The 25,331-nt window shown below is 35.9% G+C and overlaps 1 pseudogene; it reads left to right on the top strand.

Moving 5' to 3' along the window:
* Positions 1-237: 237 nt before the first annotated feature.
* Positions 238-21,996, top strand: LOC141717175 (cytochrome P450 72A397-like; annotated as a pseudogene).
* Positions 21,997-25,331: the final 3,335 nt, after the last annotated feature.

Raw genomic sequence — 25,331 nt, forward strand, 5'->3', positions numbered from 1 at the left:
AAGCAGATGTTGATTTCACCATCAAAACTTACAAAAACATCATTATTTTAAATTTTTTACATCAGAGCATATACGTATCAAAAAAATTTCCAAACAATCATTTGATTTTTACAGCAGCACTTTTTCTAACAGCACATCTTTTAACAGCAATCTCAAACAGAACCTAAAAACGAAATATGTCCCGCCCGAATCGTTATATAAGCAGCACAGAAGCCCGGAAAGTCTGAGCAAAAAAAAATGAAGCCCCCCTTGTTAGAGATAACTATAGCAGTAGCAGTAATTTCAGCTACAGCCTACAAGTGTATTATGGAGAGTTCTGGGTTTGGTTGAGGCCTAAAAAGTTCAAAAAACACCTTATGAAACAAGGCTTTCATGGCAACTCTTATCGCTTTTTGTAGGGAGATACCAAGGAAAACATGTCCATGTTAATGGCAACAAGATAAGACTCCATTTCCATCTCCCATGACGTGCCTTCTCGTACCACTCCCTTTCTCTGCAAGCTCGTCTGCGACTAAGGTACAAATAATTTTACTTCATTATTGATAAGTACTCAGCCATGAAGCGTTTTCTAGCCAGTCAAGTATTTAAAAATATAATTAGTTAATATCTGTTAAGAGTATAATATCTTGTTCGGGTCTTCCACTACCGCCTTAAGATTTTAGACTTATTTATCAGAGTTCGGTCTAGGGAGTGACTCGTGTTCGAGTCTCCTAACCCCAATATATTTAATTTAAATATTTGTTATTGATATTGGTATTGGTATTGATATTGGGTATTGGTATTTGATTATGTATGTATTGGTATGGGTTATGTATGTTGTCGGGTCAATCAGTATAGAAAATATTGTAAGATTGAGGTTCCAACTACAGATTTTAGTGATTTCAGTATTTGCACGAATTAGGCTCGTGTTTAAAGTTTGATATTTAAATTTGTACTTTACCAGGCTCGACTTAATTGAATGACAACTTCAGTTATGTTATAATTCACATTCCATAGAGTAGTCTGTCTGAACTCTTGCCTTGCGGATACACTATTGTTCTTAGTATAAATGTTTGAATTGCTTTGTGAAGATTATATAATTCAATCTACATATAACTCTTTTTATTTTCTTTGTATGATAATATATTGTGTTTTGAAGGTAAAAGAACATTTTCCTGGTCTGGGCCAACACCAAGGATTGTTATTATGAATCCTGAAATGGTAAAAGAAGTTTTGAATAAGAACTTTAAATATCCAAAGCCAACGATGCACCCAATTTTTAAGAAATTAATTCAAGGCCTCTCATCAATTGACGGAAGTAAGTGGACTACGCACAGAAGACTACTCAATCCCGCTTTCCACACTGAAAAGTTGAAGGTACTGATTTAACTAACCATCACAATTTTGCACTAACTATCACAATTTTGCATTTGGCGTGATTATAAATGCATCAGTGCGAAGTTTTTATTTTCAAGAAATGAGATCAAAAAAGGTTATATTGTGATTGCACATTGCAGGGTATGCTACCAGCATTTGATTTGTGTTGCCGTGAGATGACAATCAAATGGATGGAAATGATAGGGGAGGGGAGAAACTCATACGAGTTAGATGTGTGGCCTTCTCTTCAAACATTAACAAGTGATGTCATTTCCCGTACTGCATTTGGTAGTTGCTATTAAGAGGAAAAAAAGGTATTTGAATTACAAGTGGAACAAGATGACTACGCATTTAAGGCTCTGTAATTAGTTTACCTGCCGGGATCCAAGTAAGTCTGTTGGACAAATTTAGTATTTTAGACTAAGTTGTGAATCATTTTAAGACTCTATATGAGTGAGACACATTATGTGTTAGTGGTGTGTATTTATTGGAACGTATTCTTCTCTTCGAGGGGATTCCAACGCATATTAACACGCTCAAAATGAGTAAAAAATGAATGAGAACTGATGTTCCAAAGTTTTACCTTTTAATATGAAAAGTGGTTTTGTACCACATCGAGAGTAGCACAAACCTATTCCTTAGTTTTTCTTATAAATACCATGTACCACATCGAAAAGAAAAATAAGTCCTTTCAAGCCTCTCTTTATAAATAGAGTCTTAGGGCACCAGTTTTATTAAGTCAAGGAAATAAGAGTCATCTCTTTCATTCTTGGTCTTTTTAGTCTTAAATTTTTCAATATTCCGGTGATAGTTCTCGGGCTCAGTTCAAGTTCGCTGAGAGTATATTCGATCTATCGATTATACTAGTATCTCGTTTTATCCTGGGAAGCAGGTCCCTAAACACGGATGGTGTGGGGCAAAACTGCTTTAAGAAGACAGTTTTCTGGACTCGAGATTAAATCCAATCTCTGTTTGTTTTCTCAAACCCTTCTCCTAATTTAATTGTTAATTCTTATATGCTTATGTGATTTAAGAATTAGCAATGTTCTTATGAATTAGTTATATATTCAATATATATATAATAATGTCTTTATCGTACAAGATTGATAACAATCTTAAAGCAGTTTTCTTCAATTTTCATACTTTCTTGTGAGTAGACGCAAAAGTCAATTTGATTGTTTAAATTGGATTTATTTATGGGTATATGAGTGGCCATTATTTGCCTCATTAATTAAATTAAATTTAGTGCGTTAATTTCTTTGATCACTTGTTGCCATGTGCTTGAAATTAATATAAAATTGATTTTAAGTGGTGCTTTGTTTAAGCATAACAGGTACGAGGCAAAAGTAAGCACAAAGTTGTTGGATAATTGGTTTCTTATAAGGCTATTGATGCTTTAATGGTTATTGATTTATGATCAACTTATATTCAAGTGGACATATTTGGTGACATCTCTCTCGGGTTGATCATTATAAATTGGTAGATTAAACCCAAATTTATAATTCGTCCATGTTTTCACTATTAATGGATAGCTTATTATGTTTTGTTAACATGGAGATTGATTTCTTAATTCTGAATTGATTTTGGAATTATTAGTACACTGATACAAGAATCGTATATGTTATAGTTTACATGCGTGTTTGCAAGTTCATAACATGATATTGCTATGCAATTAAATGATATGGCTACATAAATGTGACCCTTCATGATGGAACTTGATTATTTGGTGATTAATTTTTTAATCATTGTTGAGTGATGATAAGGCATCAATTATTATTGTTTAATCTTTAATAATGGAGTTATATCACCAACTTGTAATACTGGATAGAATGCAGTAACATGTTTGTTGTTAAATAATGTGACGAGGTGGGCAGCTGAAGTGAACCAGATTTACAATTGCTCAGGATTCTTCACATTAAAAAACCTAATGGGCCTGGAGTACAGGTTATGGGTCGGCACATAAATTATATTTTTCTGGTTGGATTTTTCCTCCAGTTAAATAGTAATTTCACGTGTTGGTGTCGGTCTGCTGCGACAGTGACCCACGAGCCTATTATAGTGATCCATATGATACTTAATACGGCGAATATTGATCTCAGTAGTTATGCTGAACTTCGGAGAAAATCCGAAAAGTTGGTAACCCTAACGCATCAGTTGATCAAGGATCACTGAATGTGGGGTTATTGAAGATTTATGTTCTTCCTTGGGCCTTTTATGGTTGTACCAGTAGGTGAGCCAGATTTGCAGGTTCGTGTGAACCATGTAAATATTTTAGAGAAATTCGGTAATTGAATTTTTAATGATAAGAACCACGGGAAGTTCTTTAAACATGATATTAAAATCTTATAGGTTTTAATGAATGACGTAAAACCTGCTCAGATGAGAGGTAGTGACACGATACGTGTTTACTGTCTGGTTTGATAGTAAAACATTTATCACTCGTACTCGTAGTCGAGTCAATATTGAAGCTAAATAGAGAGATGTGTGCTCTATAAACTCAAGGGTAAATCCAACTTAATACAGATAATTAAGATGGTAGTGAATAAATTTGATGATGAATAATCACCGGGCAAATTCTGTTTGCAACGTGAATATTCATGAGGTCGTTGCACCTTACTCGCATTAAATAAATGGAGTAGATGCAGGCTTGAGTTGCGCTCTGAGAGAGATGCAAAACGATTGTGATCAGCTCAGACTATCACTGAATTTGAGGATATTAGTTACGAAGGGCTAATCGTTCCTTAAACATGATACCACAGAAGGAAATAATTAAATTTCCTATTAGTTTTGGAATATTTTCTGACATTCTGTAAAATATTAAAATTGTGGGGGTATCTAAAATAGAAAATTATTGAATTTTCTATGAATTGTGGAATGTAATGAAACATTCTTGAAAATAATTGAAATGTGGGGGTATCTCGAAACTTGATACCAATACCTCTGTTGGTAGCATGAGATCCAAAATCAATTGAGATATTTTGGATGGATACATAGACAATGGTTGAGTCTAATAATATCCGATATATGAATCTAATTTTTGAGATTCGTAAGAATACTATTACAGAGTTTAGGAATGCTTATGCGATAAGCTAGTAGATCCTAGTAGATCTGTAATTAAAAGTCATTTAAATAAACTTACGAGTGAAAGGCATATGTCATAGCCTACTTGTTTATTCGAGTATTTAACTCAACTCAAATAAGAATGTAATAAATAAATAGTGGATCAATCGTCAGTGAGATCTCATAATGTAACATCTGTCAAAGAATAAAGAAACATTGTTCATCTGCAGACTTGAAGATTCACTGGAAGAAGTTCAAGAATTTGATCATGCCTCAGTGATATAAATCAAGATCGTGGATTTAATCAAGTGACAGAGATCTCGTCAAGGTATCATTTATTACAAGGATTCAATCAGAATATCAAAGTCAAGACATGAAAAACGTCACGGAAGTTAGTCACTCATGAACCAGACAGTACATCGAGTGTCAGCATTGAAGTGGCGGAATTGATTCATAAGTCTCAGTGACTTTCAGAAGATTGTCAGAAGAATGGATGCTGCTCAGCGTTAGTATTAATTCTCTATTAATTAATTAAAGTCATATAATTTAATTAAGAAAATAAATTAAATCTGCAAAGATTAATTTATTGATTAATTGAATTAAATTGATTAATTAATTTAGAATTAATATTAAGGATTTACAAGATTTTAATTGGTTTAAAATCTGCTTAAATTCAGCAAGACAATTCATTTGAACTAGTATGACAATCGGTATGACAATTGATAGTCATACCGAAAGTCATGCCAATACATTTAATTGTCTTATTAGAATTTCTGTTTAGATTAAAATCTGTTATTAATTCAGCAAGACAATTTATTTGAACTAATATGACAATCGGTATGACAATCAATAGTCATACCGAATGTCTTGCTAGCTCATTTTAATAGTCTTGCTAGTTGTAAATTTTGTCACACCGAAAGTCTTGCTGGCCAAAAGGATTGTCATACCAGATCAATTTACATTCGGCTGTTTGATAAAAAGAAGCAGAAGTCTGTTACATTCAAAAAAATAGCAATCAAACAGAACACAAACTCAAGAACAAAAGAAAAAGGAGCAGAAAAATATTTCATCTCATCTGCAACTTCAAGATCAATTTCTAGATTGTAAAGTTAAATCCAATCAACTAGAAATACTTATCTTGTTCTTGTGTATCAATCTAGCGGATTAAAATCCCTAGAACTTAATCTCAAATCGCATTTAGCATTTGATCTTTTAATTACAAAAATAGAAAAAGTTCATGTCGAATTTATTCTAGATTTGTAATAATTGATTTGAGATTAATCCCTTGTAACTGATACCGTAGTTGTAACACCTTTCAAGTTTAATAAAAGGTTTTATTTAACTTGAATTTTGTTTCACAATTTTATTCCGCATTTTATTCGATTAAACGGTATTGTTTGCATTCAACCCCCCCCCTTCTACAAACAAATTGGGACCTAACAATTGGTATCAGAGCCTTCTGATTAACGTACAAATCTAGATCCTAGACTTTTGTGTTTCTTTCACTTCTTGAATTTTTTATTCACTTAAAAAAAAATTCATAATGACTACACAAAAAGTTGGAACCGTTAAAATTCCACTTTTCGATAAAGAAAATTATGTTATGTGGAAGAAGAAGATGCTACTGTTTTTACAGGTTGCTAATCCCAAATATTTGCAAGTGTTGAAGAAGGGTCCAAAAATTCCTATGGTTATGGAACCAGAGGTAATAGAAAATGATGTGGTGATCACCAAAGCGAGAACTTATGTGAAGGATCCTGAGGACTTCTCTCCTGCTGAAATAGAAGAAGCTTCCCTGGATGCTAGCCTTCAATTAATCTTAGTAGATTCCCTTAATCCCCTGATGAATAGACATGTGATGAATTGTAAAGATTCCAAACATATCTGGGAAACTATTGAGATTATTAATGAAGGCACAGAGGAAGTTAGGGAGAACAAACTAGAAATCCTAACCTCTGAGTATGAATACTTCAAATCCAATCCAGGAGAAGGAATCACTGAAGTGTTTGAGAGGTACAATGCATTGATCAACAACCTGAACATTAATGGTAAATACTATTCCATCAGGGAGGTCAACAAAAAGTTCCTTTTAACACTGCCAACTCATCTCGAACATAGAATCACTGCCATAAGAGAAGCAAGAGATCTGAGTGAGATTTCTTTGGAAAGGCTCTATGGTGTGTTAAAGACTTATGAGTTGGAGCAGATTCAGCAGAAGGAAGTTTACGGGAAAGGAAGAGTGGTCAGCACGTCTACTGCTCTAGTAGCTGATGAACAACAACAACAACCACAATATCAACAACAATCTCAACAGTCAGAAAGAATGGTACAGTCTTCCAAGGTTGAAGATAATGTGATAGTAGCAGAATTTGATTCTCCTACTACAAATCAATCAGGAGATGATTATTATTCCTTGGAAGAACTGGAGCAATTGGAGGATGAGTCAATGGCCCTGATTGTCAAGAGATTCTCAAATGTCAGATTCAAAAGGAATCCCAAGTTCAAGTACAAGTCCAACTACAACAGATTTCTGAAAGGTGGATCTTCATCCTCTAACACCAGCAGTGGTGGGTATAAAACAGGGATGGTTGATCGAAGCACCATTCGATGCTTCAACTGTAATGAGTTGGGACACTTTGCCACAGAATGCAGGAAGCCAAAACAAGCTAGGAAGAACTCTTACGATTCTAATCAGAAGAGTAAATCTGAAAGGGCGTACCTGGCAAAGGGAAGAAGCTGGGATGATACTGACAGTGAAGATGAAGAAGTTGGGAATCTTGCTCTCATGGCTAGTAATGCAAGCACCTCATCGTCAAGAAAAGAGGTAAAATTTACTGATGCTGAATTAGTTTATCATCTAGGAGGTTCCTTAGATTGTGCTCGTCGTGATAATGAATTGTTAAATCAACAAATCAAAGACCTTGAGGAAGAGGTCAATGAATTAAGACTTGTGCACATTAATCAAGATAAACTAAAAGAACAAGTATCTTTTCTAGAGAATAGAGTTGACTGTTATAGACAACTCGAAACTATTCTCAAAGACAAGATCACCGGTCTTGAGGCTAAGGTTAAAGCTTACTTTAATTCTTGTTCGAAGTCCAAAGAGTTTTACAATAAGCAAGCTGTTAATCAAACACATGGAATAGGTTATGATTACAATGCTGCTATTGGAAAATTAAGCATAAACTCCCCTCCTCATGTATGTGCTAAAGGCAGGGAAGTACCATATGTGCTTAAGGGTGTTGATGAACCCCTCTATAAAGAATCAATTGCTGAACCATTTGATGAGACCTCTTTTATTATTCAAGAAGAAATCCGTGCTGAAGATAATGCTAATGGGAAAGATGTCTCCAAGTCAAGTGTGTCAAAAGTTCCAGTCAAGGTTGTGAAAGCAACTGAGACTAACTCAGACACACATGAGTTGGATAACACAAATTCCATGTCTACCATGCATAAGTTGCCTATTGTTAATCCTTCTCATAAAGCATGTGGTGTTCCTGATTGTATGTCTTGTGCTTTTAATCTGTTGTTTGCTTATTTTAATGGTAAGCATGTTTCTAATGATAAGACTACTCCTCGTCAGCATGTGAATAATAGAAAGCATGATAGGTCTATGACTGCTAGTCCTCCTAAAGCTAGAAAGGAGACATTTGTGCCTAAGCCTAAACAGAAATTTGTCAAGGCTGTTCACAAGGTCAAATGTTCAGTCATTGAGAATGTTGAGAATATTGAAATTAAGAATGTTGTTTTGCCTGATAAAGGCCAATTTTACAAGTATGCCGGACCCAGCCAAGCTTGGGTTCCGAAGAAGGTCTAATCCATTTGTATTGCAGGGCATTAAACAGGTACAACCGGTAGTGTGGATTCTTGACAGCGGATCGTCAAGACATATGACCGGAGATAGAGCCCTGCTATCAAATATGGTTGAGAAAGCTGGCCCAGTGGTTACCTTTGGAGATAACATCAAAGGTTTAACGAAGGGATATGGCTGTTTGCTAGCTGGAAATGTTATCATTGAAAATGTATATGTTGTGCAAGGACTTGAACACAATCTGCTTAGCATTAGTCAGTTCTGTGACAACGGCTACAATGTTTTATTCGACAAGCTGAAGTGTCAGATTCTGCACAAGAAAAGTGAAAAACACTCCTTAATGGGAATCCGGAAAGGAAATCTGTTCGTAGCTGACATGAACTCTGGAAGCAATCTTGAAGTCAATTGTTTCTATGCAAAGGCATCGTCAGATGAGAGTTGGCTATGGCACAAGAGACTTTCCCATCTCAACTTCAAAACAATGAATTCTCTTGTCAAAAGAGAATTGGTAAGAGGTCTGCCTCAGCTGGAATTCTCTCCAGGAGGACTATGTGAGGCTTGCCAGAAAGGAAAGTCAAAGAAAGCAAGTCACAAAGGCACTGACACATCTTCCATAACTAGTGTTCTGCAATTATTGCACATGGATTTATTTGGTCCAGTTAATATCCTTTCTATGTCAAAGAAGTGTTACTGTCTTGTGATAGTTGATGACTATTCCAAGTATACGTGGGTTTTATTTCTTCACTCTAAGGATGAAACACCACAAGTTGTGATTGATCATATCAAGATGATTGAGTTAGATTCTAACGTCCCTGTTAGAGCAATAAGGTCAGATAATGGGACAGAATTCAAGAATGCACTTCTCAATGGATTCTGTACAGACAAAGGGATTACCAGACAATTTTCAGCTCCTAGAACCCCTCAGCAAAATGGAGTGGTAGAAAGGAAGAATCGTACATTGATTGAAGCTGCAAGAACGATGTTAAGTGAATCAGGTCTTCCAATGTACTTTTGGGCTGAAGCTGTCAATGCTGCATGTTATACTCAGAATCGAACTCTAATCAACAAAGACTTCATGAAAACTCCTTATGAGATTTTGAATGAACAGAAACCTTCTATCAAATACTTTCATGTATTTGGTGCCAGATGCTTCGTGCTCAAGGATGGAGATGATCGTCGTGGTAAGTTCGAGGCAAAGGCATATGAGGGTATTTTTGTTGGATATGGAAGAAGATCATATAGAGTGTATATCATTGATCAACACAAAGTAACTGAAAGTGTCAATGTTACATTTGATGACACTAAACTCCCTAGTATCCAAACTGAAGATCCTTCTGAGAAACTGAAGTTTGATGATACGTCAGATTCAGAATCAGAACATGGTCAAGAACCTGAGGTTGTTGCTGGTGAAGAACCTGTTAATCCTGATGATACTCAAGGTAATAGTGATGGAAACTTTGGCAACAATGGAGATACCACTGCTACTGACGGAGAATCTTCAAGTCAACATGGCAACAACTCAGGGGGAGATGCTGAAGGATCATCTAGTAGGACACAACATCACAATGAATTTCAAGGCGAATCATCAAGATCAAATCTTCCAAGACAGACTGTCTGGAATAAAGCTCACCCTTTTGAGTTGATTATTGGTGATCCAGATGTTGGAGTCAGAACTAGACGTGCTACTCAAAATGAGTGTCTGTTCTCAGGATTTCTTTCTGAGATGGAACCTAAGAAAATTGAAGAAGCACTGACTGATCCAGATTGGGTGATTGCTATGCAAGATGAACTCAATCAGTTTGAAAGTCAACAAGTCTGGAAACTGGTACCTAGGCCTGTACACAAGAAAGCTGTTGGTACTAGGTGGGTATTCAGGAATAAACTAGATGAAGATGGTGTGGTTACAAGAAACAAGGCAAGACTGGTAGCTAAAGGGTATTCTCAAGCTGAAGGCATTGATTATGATGAAACCTATGCTCCAGTGGCTAGACTTGAGGCCATCAGGATATTTCTGGCATTCGCAGCATTTTCAAACTTTAAAGTTTATCAAATGGATGTCAAGAGCGCCTTTCTGAATGGAAAGCTGGATGAAGAGGTATATGTAGAGCAACCTCCTGGTTTTGAAGATCCAGATCATTTGGATTTTGTCTTCTTTCTTTTCAAGGCTATCTATGGGCTAAAACAGTCTCCAAGAAAATGGTATGACACTCTCTCTGAATTTCTTATTGAAAATAGCTTTATTAGAGGTGTCATAGACAAAACTCTCTTTTCTAAAACACATAAGAAGGATACTATATTAGTCCAAGTCTATGTGGATGATATAATATTTGGGTCTACTAATGATAATCTCTGTAAGAGATTTGCTAAGTTAATGCACAACAAGTTTGAAATGAGCATGATGGGAGAGCTGAAGTTCTTTCTTGGATTACAAGTAAATCAAAGATTAGATGGAACATTTATTTGTCAATCCAAGTATCTCAAGGAACTCCTCAAAAAGTACAATCTAGAGGATTCTGCATCAGCAAGGACTCCATCAACTACAGCTGTCAAGCTTGGACCATGTGAAAACTCCATTAAGGTAGATGTCACAAGCTACAGAGGTATGATTGGCTCGTTACTCTATCTTACTGCAAGTAGACCAGATATTATGTATGCTACATGTTTATGTGCAAGGTTCCAAGCGGATCCTAGAGATATTCATCTCGTTGCTGTTAAACGAATCTTAAGATATCTTAAGGGAACACCAAATCTAGGTATTTGGTACCCTAAAGAATCTGGTTTTAACCTTGTCGGATATACAGATTCAGATTATGCAGGAAGTGTTGTTGATAGGAAAAGCACCTCAGGAAGTTGTCAATTCCTAGGAAGCAGGCTAGTCTCATGGTACAGTAAGAAACAACAAACAGTTTCCAACTCAACGACCGAGGCTGAATATATTGCTGCTGGAAGCTGCTGTGCTCAGATCTTGTGGATTAGGAACCAACTACGAGACTATGGCTCTGTATTGAACAAGATTCCTATTTTATGTGACAATACAAGTGCAATAGCCATCACCAACAACCCTGTGCAGCACTCGAGGACAAAGCACATTGACATCAGGTATCATTTTATTAGAGAGCATGTCATGAATGGTACTGTTGAACTATTTTTTGTTCCAACAGAAGAACAAATAGCAGATATTTTCACTAAACCACTTGACGAATCCACATTTACCAGATTAGTTGGTAAATTGGGCATGTTGAATAGTTTTAGTGATTAATTTAGTTAATATCTGGGATCTGTTCTTGAATGAATTTACAAATAAATTTTTCATAAATGAAAAATTCATTTGCAAATTATTTTATCATTTTATCATATTTCTTGCTTATTTCTATGTAATATATATTATCTTATCTATTTTCATTTTCCCTACTTGTTAATTTAAAATATCTCAGAATATTTTATTTCCTCTAAAAATATTTTACTATGAATTTTATGTGCTAAAATTCAATAGAAATCTATTTTTGGAATAAAAATAATAAATTCTGATATATTGTCTTTGTTTCTGTAAATATTATAGGTCTGTATTTCAGTTTTACTATTTTGTAAATATTTTCTGATATTTTTACTAAGTTATATAAGTCTTTATAAATTTATATATGTATGTGTTTCTGTGTTTAAAGCTGATATGACAATCGGCAAGACAATTGAAATTGTCTTGCTGAAAGTCATTTCAGTTTAAATTTTGTTTATTATATTATTCAGTACAGTTTTATACTGGCAAGACAATCGGTATGACTATCAATTGTCTTGCCAGTTATAAACTATATATATAATTATTTTCCGTTTATTATTATACTGGTATGACAATCGGTATGACTATCAGATTGTCATACCAGTTATAATTTTAGTATTTATTTCTGTTTTATTCTTTTCCTTCTTTTGCCTGGTATGACAATCGGTATGACAATCCCGGATTGTCATACCAGCTGTTATATATAGGCGTGTGTTTGTTGTTTTTTTTTAACCATTTTCAGCAGTTCAGTTCTTTTCAAAAAATTCGAACAGTTTTTTTTCTCTTCAGTTTCTCTCTTCTCTCTCTTCGAATTGCTTCTTTCCTTGCTCGAGTTTTTACTCAGCACACAAATTCATCACTTTGTGATATATACATACAAGTATATATATACAGAGGTGCTGTTGGTTTTTTTTATTGAAAAAAAAAATGCAAAATCAAATAAAAATCAGTTTGCCCCTTCAAATTCAATTTGTGTTTGTTGATTTTGAACTTTTTATTTTTATTTCAATTTCTGATTTGTGTCTTTTGGCTTTTCAAAACTGCGTTTGTGAGTTAAGAATTTTAACGAGATACATTTCTGTCTAAATTTTTCGATTATAATTAATTTAATTCGAATTATTAAATTAATTTAATTAATTCGAATTTTCTTAATATTATTCTTAAAATTCTGAAAAGCGTGTGTCTTATTATTATTTTAAATGGCTCTCAATTTCCAAATTGTCGCGCATAATCAGGTTGGTTATTTTAATCCGGAAAAATGTGATGTTGAAAAATTTAAGCCATGGATTAGATTTTTAAATGACCATTCGATTGTTAGCTCTGCTATTAAATCAAATGTGATTTTAAACGTCGATCTACTTAGACTGATTTGCACAACCTCTACTGTGGCCGATGATTCAAAATCTTTTTCATTCACCGTCGCAAACACACAGTATGTAGTTGATGAAACAGTCGTCAATCGTGCGTTAAATTTTCCACTAGACAATTTCTGTAATTTACCCTCTGAAAATGATATCACAAATTTTTTCAATGCTATTCACTATCAGGGGGTGATCAATTTAACCAAACTTTCTAAATCAAATTTGGTGTCTGAATGGGATATTTTCTTCGATACACTTTCCAAAGTGTTTGCCAACTGCACAAAATCCAATTTTCATAACATCACTTCCACTCTGCAGTATATTGGTCTTGCAGTTGTTTTCAATCAAAGGATCAATTTTGGCAAACTACTTTTTCCCATTCTCTTGAGACGTCTAACTTCTGCTTTACGTGATCATTCTACAAATCGTAGGGTATCATGTTACTATGCTCGTTTTCTCATGCTTATAGCAGATCATCTTTTCTCACCTGAACACAAAGCCCTTTTTGCTAACTCTGCAGTAACCGAACCCCCTCCAGTTAGCAAAAAGATTTACACTCGCCAAGACACAACCTTCAAATTCATGCAAGTTCCAGTACTTGTATCTGCTTTTATGGCCACTTATATTCCTTTACCTATTTTCAATCTTCCCGGCCATGAACAGCAACCTCAACCTCCAGTGGTTCAAGCCACCCAGGCTCTTCCATTACAGGTAGTAATTCCTCACTCTCACTCTCTTCCTACTTCTGTTGAAAGACCCCCAGTGGTTGATAGGGCTGACCATGAAGTTGTAGAACCACAGCTTCAATCCCAGGTCATAGAGCCAAACACAGAGTCACATTCTATCTCAACCTTTCCCCCACTGTCTAAAATGTTACCCAGAAGATTTCTAGGAAGTAGTACATTGTTAAATATGAGTGAACCCTCAACTCTGCCTCCTCCTAAGAAAAGAAGAACATATTCTGAGGCATCTGAAAGCCCATCCTTGTCCTCCCAACAGGACATGGACTTTGAAATGGCCAATGAACAGTTACTAGAGGCATTCTCTCAACATGATGCATCTATTGAAATTCGCCATAGGGTCATGGCATCTTGTACTGAGTCAAGCACAATTCCATTACTCACAATGGAACCATACACTTCCCCAGATCATACTCAGGACACACAGCGAGGAGTGCACGTAGAGTCGGTTACAGTGCCTGCCATAGTTACGGCAGAAGAGCAGTCACATGCTTCAGAGGGAAAATCTGACTCTCCGCCATCTTTAATAGAGTCATTTTCTCCCCTCCCAGATCCAACACCTCTGGCTCCCTTATGGGATTCTCCACTCGCAGATTTATCTGGAGAAAGTGGAGGGCAACTCGGTCAATCTATCTCTGAAGCAATTCAGACATCTATTCCAAAAGATTTGATAGTATTGACTGAGGATCGGGACTCGCGAATTCCCATTGCACCACCACTGACCTCTCTTGAAGAGGCTAGGGTGATTTTTAATGCAGGTACAGAAGAACAGCAACAGGAAGACTCCTCACGAGCAATTATATTGAGAGAAACACATGCACGTGAGGTGAGTGAACCAAACACGAGTGAAATTCAGGTGAGAGCACACACAGACACTGATACTGTAAACCTGTTAGCTCAGATTGCTGCCCTAAAAGAAGAACTTGCTAAAAGCCAAGCTGAAGCTCAAGCATTCAAAGCACAAGTGGTTGAACGGTCTTCTTCTTCCACCTCTGTCAACAATCAGCTTGCAATCATAAGGAATGACATCTCAGATCTAAAGACCACTGTAATACCAAAGCTCAATTCTATTCAGGACACTCCAACTTTATCAGCTGATGACATATCCAACTTCTGCTCTCTACACACAAGAATGACTTCTCTTGAAGACCTCGTTGAGATGAATCATTCACTGGACTCCTCAAGATTTCTAAAGATAGAGACGGGCATGGAACATCTCAATGAAGGGATGAAGCACCTATATTTCATGATCAAGAATTCTCATTGCCCTAATGAAGAACAAAGAACTTATTTTGAAGGACCGTCTGGTGGAGGATCAGGCTCTGGAGGTGATGGAGGTTCCAAAGGAAAGTCAGTAGAGGATCCCTCAACTAAGGGGGAGAAGAAAGGGAGTAGTGCCAAAGGGAAAGAAAAAGATACCTCTGCTGGAAACAAAGGAAAGGATGATGATGTCTACTACAGTGGAGAACAGGATGACTTTGATATTTTTGACATTCCCACTGAACCAGTTCAGGAAGATAAAGATGGGTTATTTGAAGCTGAAGAGGAAAGTGATTTTGGAGAATGGGAAGAAGAAGCTCAAGTGGATCCTATGTTTGAGAAAGAATTTCAGAAGGAGCAGTCAGAGATGAAAAGAAAAGAAGCTGAACTCAAGAAGGTCTCTCAGATCATTGACATGAGAAAAGACATTCAAAGAACAGAAACTCTTCAAAAGCAACGTCTTCATGACATTAAGGCTCAAGAAAGGAGAAGAGATGTCAGACTAAAGATTGGTGAAAAATGGGATGAAGCTAGGAGAGTACTTGATATGCCTCAGCTGAGCACTAACAATGATAGGCAGTTCTTACATCTTCTTGACAAGCTGGAAATCTCAAATCCTAACAATGACATGTACATGAATGCTATCAAGACTGAAGTCTCAAGGATCACAACTGCTTTTGATAGATCCCTAAATGAGATGAGCATTTTTGTATATTGTCAGAGTGAAGGATCATTCAAGGTGTCACTTCATCTATTTGAGAATCGTTCTTTGTCAGAGATTTGGGTTCTTTTAAACAAAGTCAAAAGAAGCTCAGAATTGAATGAAGTTCTTCGAGAAAGGCTTAAAGAGTTTGCCAGCAGGGCTAGTCCTCAAGTGGTCAATAATCCTCATAAGGTGAGATTCTTTAAGTCTGATTGTCTTCAAATCTGTCAGCTAGATGTACAATCTCTTAAAGACTACTCAGCTAAGCATCTGGTCTGGATGGAACATCATTTGAGAACTGCTGGATATTCATCCATGTTGAAGACTCAAGCTGCTGACTTGATTCAAGCTTATTGTGAAAAGAATGTTAAAAGATACAATCAACTCAAGAATAAGCTGAAGTCAGTTGGAGTTCAACCAGTCAGACCAGCAAGCTTCACTTTAGAAAAGGATCGTGTCTTTGACAAGGAATTGCTTCAAGATTTAGAAGAAGGTGAAGTCAGAAGAGAAGATAACTGAAGTCAATTAGCTCAAAACTCAATGTAATATGATTAGAGCTTTATGAATCAAGATAGTCTAATGTAGTTATATGTTCAGGCTAGAGGAACATCTATCTTGTATTCACTTGTAAATTTCATTTGGAATCTGGAAAATGTTAAATATAATCCAGAACTTTTCTGCTATTTACTTTACATTACTGTTTATATCTTTTTCTTATTTGTTAGTTGAGTTATCCTCTAGGTATTTGTTGGTATTGTCTAACAAGCAAATAGGGGGAGATTGAAAGGCATATGTCATAGCCTACTCGTTTATTCGAGTATTTAACTCAACTCAAATAAGAATGTAATAAGTAAATAGTGGATCAATCGTCAGTGAGATCTCATAATGTAACATCTGTCAAAGAATAAAGAAACATTGTTCATCTGCAGACTTGAAGATTCACTGGAAGAAGTTCAAGAATTTGATCATGCCTCAGTGATATAAATCAAGATCGTGGATTTAATCAAGTGACAGAGATCTCGTCAAGGTATCATTTATTACAAGGATTCAATCAGAATATCAAAGTCAAGACATGAAAAACGTCACGGAAGTTAGTCACTCATGAACCAGACAGTACATCGAGTGTCAGCATTGAAGTGGCGGAATTGATTCATAAGTCTCAGTGACTTTCAGAAGATTGTCAGAAGAATGGATGCTGCTCAGCGTTAGTATTAATTCTCTATTAATTAATTAAAGTCATATAATTTAATTAAGAAAATAAATTAAATCTGCAAAGATTAATTTATTGATTAATTGAATTAAATTGATTAATTAATTTAGAATTAATATTAAGGATTTACAAGATTTTAATTGGTTTAAAATCTGCTTAAATTCAGCAAGACAATTCATTTGAACTAGTATGACAATCGGTATGACAATTGATAGTCATACCGAAAGTCATGCCAATATATTTAATTGTCTTATTAGAATTTCTGTTTAGATTAAAATCTGTTATTAATTCAGCAAGACAATTTATTTGAACTAATATGACAATCGGTATGACAATCAATAGTCATACCGAATGTCTTGCTAGCTCATTTTAATAGTCTTGCTAGTTGTAAATTTTGTCACACCGAAAGTCTTGCTGGCCAAAAGGATTGTCATACCAGATCAATTTACATTCGGCTGTTTGATAAAAAGAAGCAGAAGTCTGTTACATTCAAAAAATAGCAATCAAACAGAACACAAACTCAAGAACAAAAGAAAAAGGAGCAGAAAAATATTTCATCTCATCTGCAACTTCAAGATCAATTTCTAGATTGTAAAGTTAAATCCAATCAACTAGAAATACTTATCTTGTTCTTGTGTATCAATCTAGCGGATTAAAATCCCTAGAACTTAATCTCAAATCGCATTTAGCATTTGATCTTTTAATTACAAAAATAGAAAAAGTTCATGTCGAATTTATTCTAGATTTGTAATAATTGATTTGAGATTAATCCCTTGTAACCGATACCGTAGTTGTAACACCTTTCAAGTTTAATAAAAGGTTTTATTTAACTTGAATTTTGTTTCACAATTTTATTCCGCATTTTATTCGATTAAACGGTATTGTTTGCATTCAACCCCCCCCCCTTCTACAAACAAATTGGGACCTAACAACGAGTTATTGGATGAATGTGAGGATGAACCTGCAGAGAGCAAAAGACTTGGATAATTGCTAGTCCCGAATGTCTTGATAATTTGCTTGAAGGTGAACTCGTAAATTTAATAGAAGCAATGTGATTCTCGTATAATTTCTTGATAAGTGAATATATCAAGAGAAAATTTGACTATTACTGAGAGTCAATAAATCAAGATTTTCTAGCACGTGTACTGGAAAATGGATTGTGCATGTTCTCTCTATGTCCTTTGTGGGGGAAAGGATGTTAAGAAATAGAGAGAGTGGTTCTGTTTGACAGAATCTTTTTTAAAAAATATATAGATCTTCTTACGAGATAGAAGCATTAGGACCCAAATGAATTTTTAAATTGGGAAAATATATCTGGGTCTGAAGGAAGTATAAGGTCAGACTGATACAAAAATATTACAGTCGAAAGTGATGACCTTATATAATTTATGAAATATTCTCGAGTTTTGAGAATAAGGTTCATTAAGATGATACTAAAATTATCGTATTGTGAAATTTAAAAGTGCATCAATGAACATTGAGATGGTCTTTCTAAATAGATATTTGGAGAAATATCTATTTACGTGAACCCGAGGGTTGCTCTAGATAAAGCAAGAGTAGAAAATCTGTATTTTCGGTGATCATGTTGAGTGAAACAACATTGACACGAAATAATGGCATATTAAATTTGATATTGCTATGCTAAGCAATGGCTTCAAATAAATGACATGGTTGCCATTTTGAGGACGCTCAAAATTGGTTGCTATGTGAATAAGGATTGCCAGTTTAAGGACGCTTAAACTCGGTAATGATGCAAACTGAAATTGCTGGTTTTTGGGACGCTAAAAGCTGGTAATATCAATAACAAGTGAAGCCTTAAGTAATAACTAGTAAAGTTATTTCATAAATGTGAAATATGTCAATATGAGATGTCAAACTGATTCAAAATCAGAGAATTGACAAGTGTGCATGTGTTATTTACACATGATATGCAAGTCATAATTGATTGCATGTGAGTGATCTGATCATTACGAGAAGTAATGACAAGAGGATCATCTCTGAAAATCTTGATGAGATTGAAAAGTTTTTATTTGAAGATTACAATCTTCGTGACTTTAAAAGTTTTAGATGATACATGTCACATGTTGGTGATGTGAATTTTGAAGAGATCAACGAAGCTAAAGTTGTCATAGCTGGAATGGATTTATATATATCCAAGCGTAGATGAACAAGGATCTCTCAAGAAGGATTGCAAGTCTGTTGTACTTTTAAAATTGTACAAAATTAGACATAGGCTACACAGTTGGTAAACTGGGTAGATGCACGAGTACAATGGAAATTGGTCACTTGGAAGTGATTGCAATGAGATTTAAGGTGTATGATATGTGTTCGTGAGCTTGGACTGCAATACGAAAAATATCTAATTGTACAATGTGAATATAGTATGTAAATTAGATATTTGACTTTAAGAACTTAAAAGTCATTCGAGAATACATTTCACACTTAGCAGTCGTGTCATGGAAATCCTAAACTTAGCTCGATTCATGATGGAATACGAGTCTGGTGCATAAAATAAATGCAGTTAAAAGGCTGAGTAGCCACTTTGTAAGGATATTCCTAAATGACAAGGAAAATGTGTCTTCAATATGCATATATCGTGTAATCAATATGCAAATTGGGAGATCACATTATTGTGTATGAAATGGTATGTCTCACATCTATGATGAGGACATAATACCATTAAACAACTATTCTCAACGAGAATTATCATGATTGACTATGTAAAGTCAAATGATAATGTTTGGATCCACTAACCAGATGATTAAAGTGAGCGAATCTTTTTAAGACAAGGAAATCTAGTTAGACCGAGAGATAGTTGTCAAATCATCGAGAGGAATGAGCCTTGCCTATTGCTTAACGGCATCATGGTGGACACCCAACCTTGCTGACTGGAGATCCCAAGAACTTGGTTCAATGAGACAACTAAATAATGATGACCAAATCACTGTGGGGGTAACCCCTGGCCTATTTCTATGATGATGAAACAGTGAGACCCGTAAGGTACGAGGTTAAGCTTTATGCTTTTAATGATCTTTGACGAATACAAGGATTTCAAGTTTAAATACATAATATTCGGTTGAGTAAACGCGGGTTACTCTATAAGATAAAGATCACCTATGTAAGAGAGAAGTATGGCCGCTTCAAAGGAGAATTGCGAGGCACAATTCTTTAGAAACTCTTGCAGAACCAGGACGATGTTCCAGGGCCAAAATGGACATAATCATGAGAACTGAATGAGTCAGGAAAGATATAGTGATGAGTATGTCATCGTTTACACAAACGGTCGAACAGTTCAAGGACATCGCGTCATACTGTCTACCAGTAAAGTCGATATACTTATTCGAGCGAAGGTTCAAGGAGCATTCTCTACCTATCGTATGCTATATCTGACCGCCGGAACTATCACCAAGTCAAGCTCCGCGTCTGTCTATCTATGTGGTGTCTATGTGGTGCGTGCTACTGGACCATCAATCTCATTTGTGGGGGATTATTGGACAAACTTAGTATTTTAGACTAAGTTGTGAATCATTTTGAGACTCTATATGAGTGAGACACATTATGTGTTAGTGGTGTGTATTTATTGGAACGTATTCTTCTCTTCGAGGGGATTCCAACGCATATTAACACGCTCAAAATGAGTAAAAGGTGAATGAGAACTGATGTTCCAAAGTTTTACCTTTTAATATGAAAAGTGGTTTTGTACCACATCGAGAGTAGCACAAACCTATTCCTTAGTTTTTCTTATAAATACCATGTACCACATCGAAAAGAAAAACAAGTCCTTTCAAGCCTCTATTTATAAATAGAGTCTTAGGGCACCAGTTTTATTAACTCAAGGAAATAAGAGTCATCTCTTTCATTCTTGGTCTCTTTAGTCTTAAATTTTTCAATATTCCGGTGATAGTTCTCGGGCTCAGTTCAAGTTCGCTGAGAGTATATTCGATCTATCGATTATACTAGTATCTCGTTTTATCGTGGGAAGCAGGTCGCTAAACACGGTTGGTGCGGGGCGAAACTGCTTTAAGGAGACAGTTTTCTGGACTCGAGATTAAATCCAATCTCTGTTTGTTTTCTCAAACCCTTCTCCTAATTTAATTGTTAATTCTTATATGCTTATGTGATTTAAGAATTAGCAATGTTCTTATGAATTAGTTATATATTCAATATATATATAATAATGTATTTATCGTACAAGATTGATAACAAAGTCTTACACAATGAAATGGTAAAGTTTGATAGTGTGAAGTCTATAGAAAAATTTTCACAAAGGAAACAGAAGCAGTCACTATTCTTTTTTCAGGTTCTTACCAACTAAGACGAACCGGAGGATGGAGCAAATAGACAAAGAAGTTGGATTTATAGTAAAAGGTATTATTGCTAAGAAGATGAAGGCCATGAAAGAAGGAGAAGCTAGCACTGACGACTTATTGGGATTATTGCTGGAAGCAAACTCTAAAGAACTCGGACAGGGAAACAAGAATAATGGAATGAGCTTTGACGATGTAATTGAAGAATGCAAGGTGTTCTATTTTGCTGGCCAGGAGACCACCTCAACTTTGCCTGTGTGGACGTTGGTCTGGTTAAGTATGCATCCAGATTGGCAAGATCAAGCTAGACTAGAAGTATTGCAAGTAATTGGGGATGACAGGTCATCTTAATCAACTGAAGATTGTAAGTACATTGTTCTTCGTGCAACTTGAGGTGGAAAGGTAAAATTAGTAATTCTAAACACTTCGTGGCATAACAATTAAATTCGTTTTCTTTTGTGTTTGCCGCATGCAGGTGACTATGATTTTGTACGAGGTTCTGAGATTATATCCACCAGTATCTAATCTATTTCGAGAGATAGACGAGGAAATTACACTGGTAGATATATGCTTACTACCAGGAATGCAAATCGCGGTGCCCATAAATCAAATTCATAATGATCACGATATATGGGGCGCTGATTCGAAGGAATTTAATCCTGAAAGATTCTCGGAAGGCATTTCAAAGGCAACAAAAAATCAGGCAACTGCATTTTTGCCGTTTGGTGGGGGGCCAAGGATCTGCATTGGACAGACTTTTGCGATTATGGAAGCAAAACTAGCCGTGGCCATGATATTAAGAAAGTTCTCCTTTAAGCTTTCACCATCCTATACGCATGCACCTGTCGATAAACTTACAACTCAACCCGCACATGGTGCTAGCTTGATTCTATACAAGGTTTAGTTGGTACCTACAAATAACTAGATTGGTGTGATGTGAAGAATGTACATTAATTATGCATAGTTACCATTACCACATCCAGTACAGTGGTTAATAATGTATGTTATTTTCTAGACCCGAATTTTATTACAAAACCTATAAGAAAAAGACCTGGTACCATAGTATATGAGTAGATAATTAAATACAGACATACAGTAGATAAAGACATGATTATACGGATGCTGGATACGTGACTAAAACGATCAGCATATATATAAATGTTTACCGATCTGGGTAAGCTATTATTGTGTGACAAGTTTTGCCGATCTGAGTGATCTATTATTGACTTGACGTGTCTAAATGTTTAACTGATCTATAGGTGTAGATAGACTTGTGCGCTACTCTTTTCCATAATTAAATATCATTAATTATGGAATCGGTGTAATACTTGCAAGCTACTCTATTCCATAAATAATCTGAAACAGAATCAGATTAAATATATCAAGATATACACCATATCAATTAATCTGAAACAAAATCAAATTAATTTATGCCATAATATTTGAGCCAAATTCTAATGGAAAATAATAATTTCCATTATTAAGAGAATATCATCATATCTCACACATCTTTTAATCATAATGCTAAAAAATATGACTTACCAATATGGGACTTATACCCATATTTTCCAACAAGCTTAAGCAAAGGACACCTGTGGATATGACTTTGCACCTATCCAAGAACAAAGGTGTAGCTGTTTCCCAATTGGAATACTCGAGGATAATTGGTAGTCTGATGTACCTCATGAGTTGTACAAGACCAGACATTGCATACTCAATTAGCAAGTTGAGTAGGTTTATGAGTAATCCGGGAGTTGATCACTGGAAAGCGATTATAAGGGTACTAAGGTACTTGAGGGGAACTCGAGACTATGGACTGCACTATGGCAGATACCCAGCAGTATTAGAAGGATATACTGACGCAAATTGGATATCTAGCAAGAAAGCACTTAAGTCTACGAGTGACTATGTGTTTACATTAGCTGGAGCGGCAATATCATGGAAATCCTCAAAACAAACGGTGATAACTCATTCCACGATGGAAGCTAAGTTTGTGGCACTAGATAAATGCGCCGAAGAGGCTGAATATCTACGTCAGTTTCTGGAGGATATTCCAAGATGGCCAAAGCCTGTAACTGCAATAGGGATTCACTGTGATAGTCAATCCGCTATTGGCAGAGCACAGAGCACGATGTATAATGGAAAGTCTCGTCATATACGACGACGACACAGTTCCATTAGACAATTGATCTCAACCGGAATTATCACTATTGACTATATACCGTCAAAGGATAATATCGCGGATCCACTAACCAAAGGGTTATCAAGAGAAGTGGTTGAGAAATCATCGAGAGGGATGGGCCTTAAGCCTATTGCTTAACGGCATCATGGTGGACACCCAACCATTGCTGACTGGAGATCCCAAGAACTTGGTTCAATGGGACAACTAAATCATGATGACCAAATCACTGTGGGGGTAACCCCTGGCCTGTTCCTATGATGAGGAAACAGTGAGACCCGTAAGGTACGAGGTTAAGTTTTGAGCCTTTAATGATCTTTGATGAATACATGGAGCTCAGGAGTGAACGCATGGAATTCAGTTGAGTAAACGCGGGTTACTCTATAAGATAAAGATCACCTATGTGGGAGAGAAGTGGGGCCGCTTCAAAGGAGAATTGCGAGGCACAATTCTTTAGAAACTTCTGCAGAACCAGGACGATGTTCCATGGCCAAAATGGACATACTCATGAGAGCTGAACGAGTCAGAAACGATATAGTGATAAGTATATCATCGTTTACATAAACGGTCGAACAGTTCAAGGACAAGCACGTCTACTGTCTACCAGTAAAGTCGGTATGCTTACTCGAGCGAAGGTTCAAGGAGCATTCTCTACCTATCGTATGCTATATCTGATCGAAGAAACTATCACCAAGTCAAATTCCGTGTCTGTCTGTCTGTCTGGTGTGTGCTACTAAGATCACCAATCTCACCCATGTGGGGGATTGTTGGAAAATATGGGTATAAGTCCCATATTGGTAAGTCATATTTTTGAGCATTATGATTAAAAGATGTGTGAGATATGATGATATTCTCTTAATAATGGAAATTATTATTTTCCATTAGAATTTGGCTCAAATATTATGGCATAAATTAATTTGATTTTGTTTCAGATTAATTGATATGGTGTATGTCTTGATATATTTAATCTGATTCTGTTTCAGATTATTTATGGAATAGAGTAGCTTGCAAGTATTACACCGATTCCATAATTAATGATATTTAATTATGGAAAAGAGTAGCGCACAAGTCTATCTACACCTATATAAACACCTCTAAGGCGTTAGGGTTAGACACACCAAAAACATATTCGCCTCTAAACACAAATCTCTCTCTCTCGGTGATAGTTTCATGCCCGTTCAAGCTTGCTGAAGGTGCTCGTTATCCGTAACGCCGCCGCTACCTCGTTTTATCCTGGGAGGCTATCGACTCGCACATACGGTGAGAGGCGAAATAGCTTTAAGGAGACAGTTTCAACTGGACTCGAGGATCTCTCTTCTGTTTATATCTTTTCTTCCTCCGTTTGATTTCGTTTACTCACGCACACACTTGTTTGATTATTTGTATTAATCGCAGATTGTTTTCACAAAGCTTGCTTATGAACTGTGTCTGTTGGTTACTAGAATTCAATTTCAGCAAATATTCTTTCTTCCAACACATCTGTGTTCGCCTGCACAGTTGGACAAAAGCCTAGCAAAGCCAAATATTATCTGGATGACACAAATGAAGTGTTATTAATGCTTGAAAATCCTGCTGAAGCTACTGATTTTCCAGCCTCCTCTGAAGCAGAATATGACATCTCTCCCTAAAATCTTTGCTTTAGTTTATTCTATTATTCACTTTGGTTCCTTTCTCCAGTAAAACATAAATTTAAGATCTGCTCATTTTTTCGGTGCTCATTTAGGTTTAAGTATAGAACTAGTAGTATATATTCGAATTTCCATTTTCTGGCAAATTTAGTTTTCGATGGGAGATCAGAAAGTTAAATGTTGTTTATTCCTCGGACAAACTTGAAAAATTGGAATGTCTGAAGACTTAGTTCAAGTTATAACCAGGAAGGTATTGCTGCGACAGAGTTTAGGAAAAAATTACAATTTCGGTTTTCGGTTATTTCGGAACCGAACCGACCGAATGCTCAGCCCTAGTTTAGGGATTAATTTTCATCATTTGAAGGTTTTCAAAGAAAGGCAAGGAGGTTAATTTCTGGAGTGTTTGAATTGTAAGGAAACATAATCTGGGCAGTGGCGGATT

The sequence above is a fragment of the Apium graveolens genome, chromosome 4 (genome assembly GCF_009905375.1).
Source record: "Apium graveolens cultivar Ventura chromosome 4, ASM990537v1, whole genome shotgun sequence".
Taxonomy (NCBI): domain Eukaryota; kingdom Viridiplantae; phylum Streptophyta; class Magnoliopsida; order Apiales; family Apiaceae; genus Apium; species Apium graveolens.